The sequence below is a fragment of the Pinus tabuliformis genome, chromosome 6, assembly GCF_031772625.1.
Source record: "Pinus tabuliformis cultivar Carrire ecotype Pingquan chromosome 6, CPIR1, whole genome shotgun sequence".
Lineage (NCBI taxonomy): Eukaryota > Viridiplantae > Streptophyta > Pinopsida > Pinales > Pinaceae > Pinus > Pinus tabuliformis.
In genome coordinates, this window is record NC_142292.1 from 1,907,021,353 (window position 1) to 1,907,036,032 (window position 14,680).

Here is a 14,680-nt window from a genome sequence, read left to right on the forward strand (position 1 = left end):
AGAACCCAGATATAGGTGTATTTCCCCCTTTGGCTTCCAATGGTTCCTTATCCAGATGTGTAATGCCCTCTCCGTCGGCCATAACCCCATGAATTTACATATGATCACATGTTTTGTCATATGATCCCTATGCGCTTGTATCACTGCATCGCTCAATATGAGCCGAGAATAATGCTTAACTTGGGTTTGTAGACCCCATTAGGCTTTGTGGAAGTAGGTATTTCACTACTGCCTCCATTCTCCTTTTCTTGACTATTTTCCTATTGATCCCCTTCCTGATCCTGAAGTTTGTTTCTTCCCAATGTTCCCTTGCTTCTTGCCTCTAATACCTTCTCCAGAGCTTTTTTGAAATGCTTCTTTCCCACATCCTTGCTTTCTTCTATAACTGCCTGACTTAGGAGGGAGCAACACTCCCCCTGCGCATCCCGCCATGGTAGCCTAAGTCAAAACTCTAGTGCCAAATCCAACCCTAGCTCAAGTTGCAGTCTCATCTCCAACAATCCCATTATGGGTCGAATATATTTATTATTTTTACTTTTATTATTGTTTTTCATTATATTTTTAATGATTTAGTTAAATATTAGCAATATATTTTGCATAAAATATTTATCAATACCCTAAAGAGTATTTAATGTATTTATTATTTTTAATTTTCAATTGATTTGTTAATATATTTTATTATTATTTAATTTAACATTGGAAATATATTTGGTCTAAAACATTCCTCAATATCATAAATAATAAATTTATTCTAAATGTAATATCAATCTTATTATTTTACATCCTAAAACTAAAAATGTATGACTCTCTAACATTCTTAATAATGTAATATTTTATAAATCTTTAAAATAAATTGAGGTGCATCACTAGTGAAAAATGGAGTCATGAATCTTTCACATAAGTGACAAAGCTCATTAATTTAACTAATCTATGAATAGTGCAGATTAAGGTTTTAGTTATAGACATGAATATTTTTTTTATTAATTTATAAAAAGATTTTAAAACTACGTCGAAGTTAATAATTAACTTATTTAACAAGTAAACATGTAGCATATTAAACCAAAAAAAACTTAAGAAACAAAATTATAAAAAAAATAACATTTCTCTTAATTTCTCTAACCAAAAAAACTCAATTCAATTGAAGAAGTACAATCAAATAAATTATATTCTAATGATATAATCTAAATGTGATTAATATACGGGCAAGGTATATAATATTATTATTTTTAATAATAATTAACTCTAATAACATTATTAACCAATATATACTAATAATATTTAATTTCATTCATTATTGATTAATTTATTCATCGTTAATAAAATATAATAATAACTGGCTTATTATTATTATTATTTATTAATAATATTATATTGATATAAATATGGTTAACTAAATATCCTTAATTAAATATAAATATTATTAATACTTTTAATTAAATATTAATTTAAATATTGTTAATTAAATATAAAATAAGTGATTTTAATTAAATGTTGTTATTAACATGGTTAAATATTAAATATAAATATCAAGCAAAGTCTTTTGATAGAAATCACATAAGAGACATTTTTGGCCAACACGTTTTGAACCAACAAGTGTGGTTCATCATACCTAATGATGAACCACATTTGTTGGTTCCAAACATGTAGGCCAAAAATTTCGCTTATCTGATTTCTATCGAAAGACTTTACTTAATTCATTACGGATCACAGAAACCTCAATAGAGAAAATATAAATATTGTTGGAAATATTATTAAGTAATTGATTAAGTAGATATTAATAAAAATAAATAAATTAATATTAATTAAATAAATATTAATAATTAAATATTGATATTAATGTTTTCTTAAGTATTAAATACAAAATTGTTAATTAATTACACAATTCATTTTTATTTCATTCATTATTAATTGGTTCATTAACTAATTAATGAATTCATTAAATAATTTACCATTAATTAATTAATTTAGTAATTTAATTATAGGAAAAAGATTATAAACCCTTAAATAAGTATTGATGATTATGGTTAATTTTCAAAATCAGACAATCTTTGTCACAATGTGATGTTGGACGATGCTCAAACATGGTCGAATAAGAGCATCTGCTTCACCTTTCCAAAGTTGCACCTAGAATTTTTTGGCAGAATGTTCTTGTTTGTAAATCTAAGGATAATCATATGATCCCCTAAGAAAAGTAGGACATCTATTTGAAAATGTTGTATGACTCCCCAAACACTGTGGACAACATCATTATCACTTCTATTAAAGAATATATATTTTCTCTTGAGGACATTGAGTAGGGAATTAATATGCTTGCTAATGGGAAAGCTAAATATATTGAAGGATACCAAGAAGAGATTTTAAAGCTGGGAAGATCTATCCTCATTCCTCATCTCCATAAGCTTCTCATTTTGGCTGCAAAGCATGACTCCCCTAAGCCTTGGACACAAAGCCTTATTGAGCCTATCTTCAAAAGTGGGGACAGAATTGTTCCCTCTAACTACATGACCATTATGATTAGCCACTTCTTAGGAAAGCTTCAAGGTCTCATTTTAGATAAGAATATTAGCCATTGGCTTGAACGCCATAGTACAAGAGCTAAAGGAAAACTAGTTTTAGGAGATACCACTCAACTATCAATCTCTTGCCACTGTTAGGATCATTAGGAGTCTCCCAATAGTACAGTTGTTCTCTTTTGTTTCTTTCTGGATTTTACAAAAGACTTTGACATTGCTCCTTAGGATAAGCTTTAGAAAATACTTGATGAGATAATGAATCCTCCTGAATTGAAGATTATTGTGATTCGCCTCTCCGAGATGGTTGTTTCCAAGATTAAGACCAATGAAGTGTGTTTAAAGATATTAAATGAAATATCATTGTTAAGCAAGGGTTTCCCCTTTCCCCTACCTATTTTGGTATTTACATCGATAAGCTAGAAGAGTGTTTGGAAACTGTGGAGTGCATGGGAACTGATGTTGGTAGTGTTATCATTACCCTTCTCCTCTACTCTAATGATATCATTCTTCTTGCTAGAAGCCATGAGCATCTAGAGAAAGCAACTTAAGACTCTTCATGACTATTTCTCCAAGATGGTTATGACGATTAATACCGAAAATACTAAAATCATGATAATTAAATCCAAAAAGATCACCCATTGAAATTTTGTCTATGATAGCGATTGCTTGGATCAGGTATTTTCTTATAAATATTTGGATATTGACATTCCTTATCAGCTCAACTGGAATTACAACATTGAGAAAAGGATTATTGGGGGCTAGAAAGCTTATTACGAGCTTGAAACAATAGTAAGGCTATCGATCTTTGTATTTGGAGAAAAAAAAGGTTCCTCTTTGAGACCCTCGTCACCCATGTTGTTCTCTATGGTTGTGAAGTATAGGGTGTTATTATATCTAGAGGGTTGTGGAGAAATATTGAGATGATTCAAAAGAAATTCATAACCTTAAAGCTCATGATCAATGGAAATACACTTTACCCTATCCACCTTATTGAATTTTGCCTCTTCCCTATTGAATGTAGAGCTATATTAAAGTATCTAATGCATATGAAGAAGCATTACAACATGGAATCCGAGAGGCTTCCTAAAATTTCTTCTAAGTTTAGTCAAAACACCCACCTTCGCCTCATGTGTGGGTGGCATAACAATGTCCATTATTGGCTCAACCATTGGAGGATAAGTGAGGATATCATCTTGGGAAGCAAGGATAGTGTCAAAGATACTATAATCTCCAAATTTAAGGATAAGCTATGGGATGATAATGAGCATGAGGATAAAAGGAAGCTAAGATATTATAAAGAAGTGTTAAAGAACACCCTTCAAAACGAGAATTATCTTTTTGTTTTGAACAAGTCGAAGAAAAAGATGAGCAGAGCTAAGATTCGAACTGATTCTCATGAGCTTCAAAATGAAATTGGGTGGTGGTCTACTCCCAAGGCTCCCTCGGATGATAGACATTGTCAATTTTGTGATATTAAGAGGATGGATGATTAAAATCACTTTATTTTACATTTTCGATCCCTAATACAATCCACTCTCATTTTCCTAACATTTTTCACACTTCCAATCTTCTTGACTTGTTAAGTCAACACGACTATAGTAATCTTGGTGCACCTCTTTCCCTTCTTTTTTAGCGTACAAATAAGATTCGAAAGAATTACAATTAGATTATTCTTCTTCTTAAGGTATCATAGAATATATTGGTCTTACTGGACATTAATCATCATCATCGTCATCAATAAACTGTAGGGATTGATAGTATAAATGCAAGGGATTAATAGTAAAACCCCAAGGGATTATGAACGCAAGGAAATATAATTAAACCCAAGGGACGAATACTATAATCCCAATGTATATATACCCTAAGCTAAATATTATAAACAATAAAATAAACGTGGTTGAACATTTTTTATTTTCATATCAATCATGATTGAATGTGGCTAACCATGGTTGACCATGGTTTATTTTCATATTGACCATGATTGAATGTGGTTGACAATGGTTGACTATGATTGATTTTCAAATCGAGAGAATCTGTGTCACAATGTGACATTATAACATGGTTGACCATGGTTGATTCCCATTTTGAGACAATGTTCTTCACAATGAGATGTTGGACCACGGTTGACCATGATTGAATTTCTAAAACATGATTGGCAATGGTTGATGTTATAAACTAAAGTGAATAATAAACCTTAGAGATTAATACTAAAAACCCAAGGGATTACCAACCTAAGGGAATAATATTAAACCCTTAGAAGGGAATAATATTAAACCCTTAGAATGTGAACCCTTAGATTAATAAACCCAAGGGATCAATATTATAAACCCAAGGGATCATAATTATAAACTCAACGTATATAAACTCTAAGTTAAATATCATAAACCATAAAATAAATATGGTTGACCAGGTCGATTTCCATATTGAGACAATCCTCGTCACAATGTGATGTTGGACCATGGTTGACCATGATTGATTTTCATACCGAGACAATATTTTCCACAATGAAACATTGGACTGATTTTCATATTGAGACAATAATTGTCAAATGCAATGCTCAACCATGGTTGAGTATGGTTGGCTATGATTGAGCATGGTTAACCATGATTGATATTATAAACCCAAGGAAATAATAAACTCAATGCAGTGATATTATAAAGTCAAAGGAATAATAAACCTAAGGAACTGATATTATAAACCCAAGGGATTAATACTAAAACCCTAGGGATTATGAACCCAAGGGAATAATATTAAACCTAAGGGACTAATATTATAAGCCCAAGATATATAAAACCTAAGATAAATATCATAAACACTAAAATAAACATGGTTTACCATGGTTGGCCATGGTTTATTTTCAAATTGAGATAATCCTTGTCACAATGTGACATTCGACCATGGTTGACCATTCTTAACCATGGTTGATTTTTATATCAACACAATCATTATGACACTGCAACATTTGATGATGGTTGGCCATGATTTACCATGGATGACAATGTTTGATTTTATAAAACATGGTCAAATATGGTTGACCAAAGTTGACCATGATTGACCATGGTTGAGCATGGTTGAAGATGATTATCATATTGAGACAATCTTTGTCATAATGCAATGTCCAACCATGGTTGAGACATTGATTTTTCTTCATATTGAAAAAATATTTCTCACAATGGGACGTTGGCCCATGGTTTACCATGATTAACCATGGTTGACCACAATTGATTTTATAAAACGTAGTTAACCATGGGTAACCATGGTCGAAGAATATTAAACCCAAAGGGACTAATATTATAAACCCAAGGTATATAAACCTAAAGATAAATATTATAAATACTAAAATAAGAATATTTAACCATGGTTGATTTTCATATTGAGACAATCCTTATCAGAATGTGACGTTTCACCATGGTTGACCATGGTTGACAATGATTGATTTTCAAAGTGACAGGATCTTGGTCACAATACGACATTGGACCATCGTTCAACATGTTTGATTCTCATATTGAGATAATATTTATCACAATGCGATGTTGGAAAATGATTGATATTATAAACCCAAGGGATTATAAACCTAAGAGAATAATATTAAACCCTAAGAATATGAAGCTTTATATTAATAAACCCAAGGGTTGATATTATAAACACAAGGGAATAATAAACTCAAGGGATAAAAATTATAAACCCAAGCTATATAAACCCTAAGATAAATATTATAAACCATGAAATAAACATGGTTGACCATGGTTGAAATTGGTGCAATTCCATATTGAGACAATCCTTGTCACAATGCTACACTGGACCATGGATAAGCATGTTTGACCATGGTTGATTTTCATATCAAGAGAATTTTTTTTCACAATGTGACGTTGGACCATGGTTGACTATGGTTGATTTTCATATTGAAACAATTATTGTCACAATGCAACATTTGACCATGGCTCGTTATGATTCACCATGGTTGACCATGATTGATATTATAAACCCAAGGGACTAATATTAGAAACCCAAGGTATAAAAACCCTAAGGTAAATATTATAAACACTAAAATAAACATGGTTGACCATGGTTTATCTTTATATTGAGACAATGCTTGTCATAATGCGATGTTGGACCATGACTGACATTACTAAACCATGGCTAATTTTCATATAAATACAATCTTTGTTACAATGTGATGTTTGACTATGGTTGACCATGATTGACCATGGATGACCATGTTTTATTTTATAAAACATGGTTGAACATGGTTGACCAAGACTATCATATTGATAGAATGTTTGTGATAATGCAACATTTTACCATGGTTGAGACAATGATTGATTTTAATATTGGCACAATCATTATCACAATGCAACGTTGCACCATGGTTGAACATGATTTCTTTTAGAAAATATGGTTGACCATGATTGAATTTATAAAACATGGTTGATCATAGTTGACCAAGATAAATATTATAAACCAAAGGAAATTTAAAACCCTAGGGATTAATACTAAATACGAAAGGGACTATAAAGCTAAGTAAATAATATTAAACCTTAGGAATATGAACCCCTATATTAGGAAACCAAAGGGATTGATATTATAAACCAAAGGTTTATAAACCCTACTAATATAATAAACACAACGGATATAAACCCTGAGATAAATATTATAAACACTAAAATAAACATGGTTGACCATGGTTGATTTTGATATTCAGACAACCCTTGTCACAATGTGACATTGGACCATGGTTAACATTGCTAAACCATGGTTTATTTTCATATAAAGACAATCTTTGTTACAATGCAATGTTCAACCATGCTTGACCATGATTGACCATGGATGGCCATGTTTTATTTTATAAAACATGGTTGAACATGATGCCCAAGGTTTACCATGATTGACCATGGTTGACCATGATTAAGCATGGTTAACCATGACTTCTTTTAGAAAATATGGTTGATTGTGATTGAATTTATAAAACATGGTTAACCATAGTCGACCATCATAAATATTATAAACCAAAGGAAATAAAAAATCATAGGGATTAATACTAAAGACCCAAGGGACTATAAACATAAGTGAATAATATTAAACCCTAGGAATATGACCCTTAAATTAATAAACCAAAGGGATTGATATTATAAACCTAAGGGAATAATAAACCCAATGGATAAAAATCATTAACCCAAGGTATATAAACACTAAAATAAACATGGTTGACCATGAATGATTTCCATATTATGGCAATCCTTGTCACAATGTGATGTTGGACTGTAATGCCCTACTTAATATTATCATCCAAATCATTTCACAGTGTGTGCTTGATATGGAATACTGGGCTTTACACTTCAAGAGTTGAGACTGGTCAAATTAATCCAAGGGTAAAGTAAATTTCCAATTATTTCTTTCAAAGAAATAATCCACACTCTGACTCTTAGTATTCCAGCGATGATGTTGAGCATCTTGCCTGAAATCTGAGTACCTCTCAATTACCCCATAATGAACAAATATTCATTGAGATCCATTGCAACAAAAATTTGTATTGCTATTGTTGTTTGAGGTGAAATGGAGGATGGCGGACTGAAGAAATAGAGAAACATAACCGTGACAATTTGGTATGGCTGTTCCTCCCTCCATTCTTCCAATCCTATGGTCTTCCCAAATATTCTAAACCATATTTCAATGAAGATCTTGTGCAGGTTTCCTTGCTATGGCCACGTTGTTGCTTCTTGCATGTGTCGTTCTTGGAGAGATGCCCTCCTTTTCTCCTCAGTAACTTGTGACCAAAAAGAAGAAGAATGGATTTACATTTCTATGTTCGACAAGACCAAGGAAATGCAAGGATGCATCTGGAAGGATGATTATAGATGGCTCTAGCTTGATGCAGAGAGCACCCGCAGCAAAACTATGATACCCCGTACTGTCCTCTGTCGTTTCTCATTGGGGGAATATGGAGTCCAGACAATTTCTCTCTCCAACAATCTCTTCGTGCAGGGCCTTGGATTCTTTGATGAGCACTATGATTCCATCTATTATAACAATTTGACTGGAGATTGGAGCATGTTGCCTCATATGGACACCAATCAGTGTTTCTTTCACTGCCTCTTCCTCTGCTCCTGCTCCCACCCCTACCCCTGCATCTGTACCTCCATCTAACTCCTAGGCCCCAAGAATAATCATCGTGACCCCTTATGCCAGGAAGCTCGCAAAGCAATACAAGATCGATATGGAAAATGTGATAGGCACTGGGCCCAATAGTCTCATTAACCCTACTATCATTGAGGCTACAACAGGCATGACTTGTTCTCCCCTTCCCCTCCTGTATCTTGTCCACACCCCTGTTGCATAAATTTCATGGGAGTCTTCGACCCTAATACTACTCTCTTCGTCCCTTGAGGATTCTGAGTCTTCTGATTTCCTGATAACACAATAGAAGGAAAAAAATTGCTTTGAATAGGACAATGACAAAGGGCCATAGCTTGTTGTTCCAGAATCCTCCATCCCCATACATTCAAGGATTAGAAATATGCCAGCTTGTCATAGGCTTGGTTTTATGATTAATATAATGCAAGAATATTATGCATCTCAAAGACTCAAAATTAAATAAAGGGTCTCCATCAGCCCAGGTTTCTAGCAAAACAGGAAGCTTATTCTATATGTATCAGCCTTATTAATCACTTCCTACTTTTTTTTTGTAAATTAGACTAGCTGAATGCTAGCATTTTACTTTACAAGTCAGGTCTTCTACAACATTTGATTACTTGGAAGTTACACACATAGGCTGGAATTCGGCTCCTTATCTTGATAGTTGGAGTAGCCCTTGATTTTTTCAAGAGGGTCATTGAGGTGTCGTTTGTTCATCGGTATTCCATAGGAATGGCCATTAATTCCATCATTTTAATTTCCTTCATATACAATTTTTTTATCTACCTAACTAATTTATGTTATGCAAAAATATGAAAGCCTGCCATCGCCATCCATGAACTTGATGCCTCCGACCCTTTTCCCCTTTATCATTGGCATGAGTGGGAACCTGTACCATCACTATTTTTTGTCAAGGCTTCGAAAGGATGGTGTGGAAGGGTACCACATCCCATAGGGAGGGCTGTTTGAATTTGTTCTTTTTTCGCATTACCTTTTCGAGATTATTGATTTTGTTGGGTTTGCCGTCATCTCCCAAACTACTTTCAGTTTCAACACAACTATTACATTGTCTTTGTATCTGTTGGGATGAGGCATATCAACCAAAGCATCATATTTGAAGAAGTTTTAGGGTTTCCCCTCCAATAGAAAGGATTTGATACCTTTCCTTATGTGAGAGTTATAATTATTTCATCTATTTCTATTTGTGGACATTTTCATTGGAATGTGGCTCACTCTTTCAATGGAAGATTTACAAATACATTTAGTTACTCTCCTATTATGAGAGCCATATTATGCTCCATCTGTTTCTATTCATTGACATTGTTATTGTTGCACATCAAAGCACTAGAGAGCTCATCTATTGGCGATTGCTTTTCCTAATTTCTAAATGAAAAAATTAATAGCTATTCTCCCATTGCTAGTGGCTCATGAAGCAATCTAGGTAACAGGTCAGTGTAGACTTAATGCAGAAGAATATATGAAAATTCAAGTAGGAACGCAAGTGCGTTTCAAGAAATGGAGATGGAAGGCATGGATGTAAACAGAATGAGCATGAAAAGTTGTTTATGCACATAGAAAGAACAATGTAGTGCACAGTTTCTACGCAGATAAATAAAGCACACTATAGCTAATGTTGAAGAATTCCAAGCATTCCAAATATGACACCAACAAGAAGCACGATGGAAAAGAACGAAAATCATGGTAAGAAGGAAGATAAAGAAAATAACCCTAAGAGAATCTGAGAATATGAATAGTTAGATAAGGAATTAAAGGGTTGAAGAGTAAGCTAATAGTCAGCTAGAAGAATAGACAAGAGTATAGGTAGGCATTAGAAGTAACATTTTTTAGTGGAGTCACGAATAGCAGAGTTGAATATAGAATTAGCCCAGTTCGAAATAGGAAGCATAGAACCAATAGATAATGCATATTTTCTGTAATATATGTGCCCTGAACATGTAATGTGTGAATAGGCTATTTCCCTCTAAATTTTATCTAGTTTTGTGATTGTATGCATGTTTTAATTGTATTAGCAACATCTCTCTATGACCTTTATAATTGTAGGGTGTTTTGTAATAGAGGTGAGAGAGTTGGGAAATTGGGACATGTTCCTCATTGACCACCCATACCATGGTGAACGGTCAGAATATGTGTGTCTAATAACACATATTCAAATTTGAGCCTAAAAGTCACTCACCTAAAATCAAAATGAAACCAATATGTCCTCCTTGTTTACATTCAACTAGGGAGACAAATGGTTGCACAAAGTGATCATTTTTCTAGGAGAATTGTTAATGCTACAAGTAGCCTTTGATGTAGACACAATCTAAGTAAGGTATGCCAAGTAGATTATCACTCTTATCTGAATCGATGCCTTTTTTATAAATAAGCCAAGTTGCTGACTAATAATGAAGAGTGTTTGGTTAAAACTATTGATGTTCATTTCTCTGAGAAGTTCACCTGCCAACTAGGGATGATAGGTGGGTATATTCTTTTGCATATTAAATCATATTGAGTGCAGATTAAACCCTTATGAGGATTAATATTTGTGATCACTTTATTATCTAGGATCTTTTGATCTTGTCCAATTTTCTATGAGGAAACTTGCTTAGTACAATTAGCATCTTTCTATATATCTTTTAAAAAAAGGGTGGTATACTTAAGTTGATATGTCTTTTTATCATTGTGAAATTGGAAGGTGTTTTGGAATGAAAGATAGTTATCTCTGCAATCATGCTACTTGGTTGGCCAAGTAATAGGCCACTAGAGTCTATAGGAATCACATCACATTGTAAAAATGTACAATGTTGTAAAATATTCCGTGGGAAAAAGTTACAGTGCAAACTATATCTACCCTGGTTGGTTGGTCGATTCATCCTCAACCATCTAAGCTTATTGTAACATACCTGGATGCTTTCCTTGGATAGCAAGACATCCACCCTTCAAGTATTTGCTTTATAAATGTTGTAGTTATGTCCAGAGTTTATAGCAGCTACCCTCAGAATTTATATACAAAAACTAAATGTGGAATATTTAGGCATATACAAAAATCTAATGCTTATGGAGTTCCTGTGATGTACAACTCAATTGGTTTAGCAATATCATTTTGTATGCAACAGAGTCTACAAAATAACATAGACATTTATATAGCATAAATCCATTTACTCAAGAAAAATACCCAAGTTCCCTACAAAAGTAGCATGTTAGTGATTTTCTTTTAGTTGTACCAATAATTTGTGTCTTACCTAAGGATAGCCGATTTTCTTGTGTTACATATGTGTTTAGCTAGAGAAAAGAAGACATACATTTCTTGTCTTTTCCATCGTTTCTTTTACTTTCTACTATACCCCTTGTTATGGTATTTTTTTGTGAGCCTCATCACACCTGGCTTTCAGTATAGGCCACAACCTTCCCTAGAGCCCTAGGTGGTTTGGCCGTGTGGAGTACCATATGATATTTTACTTGTGATGTTATTTTCTTCCATGGCTATTCCCAGAGGATTGAGGACTGTTTACAGATTCATCAGATGCATATCACTTGCTCATCAAAGATTCCAATGGTGTTGAATGATGTGTCACCAAGAGGTGATATTTTCAGTTCATGGGATTTTCAAAGAGAATCTCTTCTATAATACCTCTGAGTACTATCATCATGATTGGAATCATTCCTCTTTTGTAACTGTTTTTGCATATTCATCAACATGTGTAGTGTCAGGGTTATGGTTCTATTATGTTCTTCCTTAGCTTTTATAGATTCTCAATGAGCTAGCCTACAAAGTCACCAACGATACATGTCTTGCCAATAACATTAGCATCCAAAATTCCCCAAGACATCTATTCATCATGCTATCATGAATGGATAAATAAATGGTGCAAAAATTTGAATGGTTTAATATTGAAATTTAAAGGCAATACATATGAAGGCCCAAAGTAGGATTAAAAAAAAAAGTCAGGTTCCTGGGCAGTGATATGACCATGTATTCTGTTTGGAATACAAACATTATAAGCATAAAGTGATAGACAACAGAAATAGGGAATAAAATACTTGAAAGACAGACGATGCAAAAGATTCGTTAAATACAATTTTAGGATAACCTGAATTCTATACTGCTTAGAGAGGCTGAAAGAAGTGTCAAAATACATCATAACATAGGGTTTAGTATTCACAGAATACCTTAGAAAATAGAAAACAAAAGAGAGAGGTTGGATGTAATGTAGCAAAGGAGAAATGAAATATACACATCTCAAAAGACTATACATAAATAGCGGTTGAATTTATTCTTATCATCTCCAACAACGATTTTATAAATCTGGTCAAAGACTCTATTTTCCTTCAAATATATTGTAAATACTTGATTATGATTGATAAGATATTAATAAATCATGCTTTAAACACTGTTGTGCTTGGATCTGACTTCCTTGAAAACACTTTGGTTTTGGAATTCATCAAAAAAGAAAAAAACTCCTTCAAGTGTGGCTTCATTTGGAGCCTCTCTACATCATTGGCATTTCTTTAGTACCTGATCTAACTATATTAGTACAAGTCTTTATCTGCATACGAGTACGACTAGTCAAAATTTCCTTCCAGCCTGTTTACAACTCGTAATGATTAAAGTCTGAAGTCAGCTGGAAATGACATTTTTTTGGCATTCCATTAGACTTGCCATTATTTAGTCTGTGCTTATTTGGGTTTCATACCAATGCATGCACTATTACTTCAAGAGACATTTATGAATTCCTTGAATCCCATGGTTTCTTTATGCCTATCTTTATATTTTTGGCTCTCTTCGCTTCACTCTAGGCATGAGATTTTGCTTTCTATTAGGGCACCAAGAGAACTTCCACTTTTGATAACTATGGTTATCATAACCATAACCCAGTGTCCACTGTGATGTTGTTCAAAGAATATTTGAGCTATGTAATAATGGTCCTATTTCAAAAAAAAACCATGAATAAAATCATGATCTAGAGAATTAACAAAGAAGAATTTAAATACACATAAGGAAAGAATATTCATGTAGATGTCACATTTAGTCATAATTTATTTGATTTTATTTAACTAGTATGCCACATGACCTATCTTTGAAACTCTCAGGGAAACTTGAGTTTGACATTATCAAATAACATACCCTTTTTGGGAGAGTATCACGAAGACTGTTACAAGTTCTTAAGCCCTCTCCCCTAGAGGAAATACAACCTAAATACTATTACTAAATAAGGACGTGAAGCATTACAACAAATAATGAGAAACAAAACACGCTTCCTAAAAAATCTACAGTAATATGGAAAGTTGCATGCTAACTTTTATAGAGGGCATAAATGGGTACACAGTTTAGGTGGAGAGAATAGAAAGCAACAAATTGGAAAATGATCAGAATGTTCAGGAACATTAGTTAAAGATAGATTGGAGTTATTACCAGAGAAGGAAAGATAAGAAGTAAACAAAAATGTAAAAGATACAAATATAGTAAAAAAACTAGAACAAAGATAAGAAATTTTAGGAAAATTTAGGGACATATCCATTTTAAATGCATATCACTTACTGAAATTTATGAATTATTTATTATTTCTCTTCATAATTTTATCTGAGTTTTCCTTACACCTGCATGATGTTTCCCTTCTTGAAAACATACTTCTAGCCTTGTCCACATTATCCCTCTCTTATGCCTTTTCAGGTTTACAGTAAATCTTTAGTTTTAGCAAGGGTAGACTAAGAGATAGACAACCTTATGTTCTTAATAATGTATCGGTTTAGAGAAGGATGGATGTCCAAAATCTCAATGCTTATCAAGTACAGACTATAGGCCCAGTAACCACCAAAAAGAAACAATAATTCAGGTGACAAACACAAAAAAGGGGAGGTTTGACCTTCCTCAAAACCATTCATTTAGTCATTTCTCACAATACTTACATATAACAAAATCCAACCATTTCACCTTTATTTAAAAGGGGCTAGGATTAGTGTTCTTGTTTCAACCAACTCAGGTGGTGTTGATCTTATGTTTTACTAACAAGGAAAATTCTCAAACCAAGTGATGA

The 14,680-nt window shown here is 33.1% G+C and overlaps 1 pseudogene; it reads left to right on the top strand.

Moving 5' to 3' along the window:
* The first annotated feature begins 9,079 nt into the window (after positions 1-9,079).
* Positions 9,080-9,819, top strand: LOC149266815 (uncharacterized; annotated as a pseudogene).
* The last annotated feature ends 4,861 nt before the right edge of the window (positions 9,820-14,680 follow it).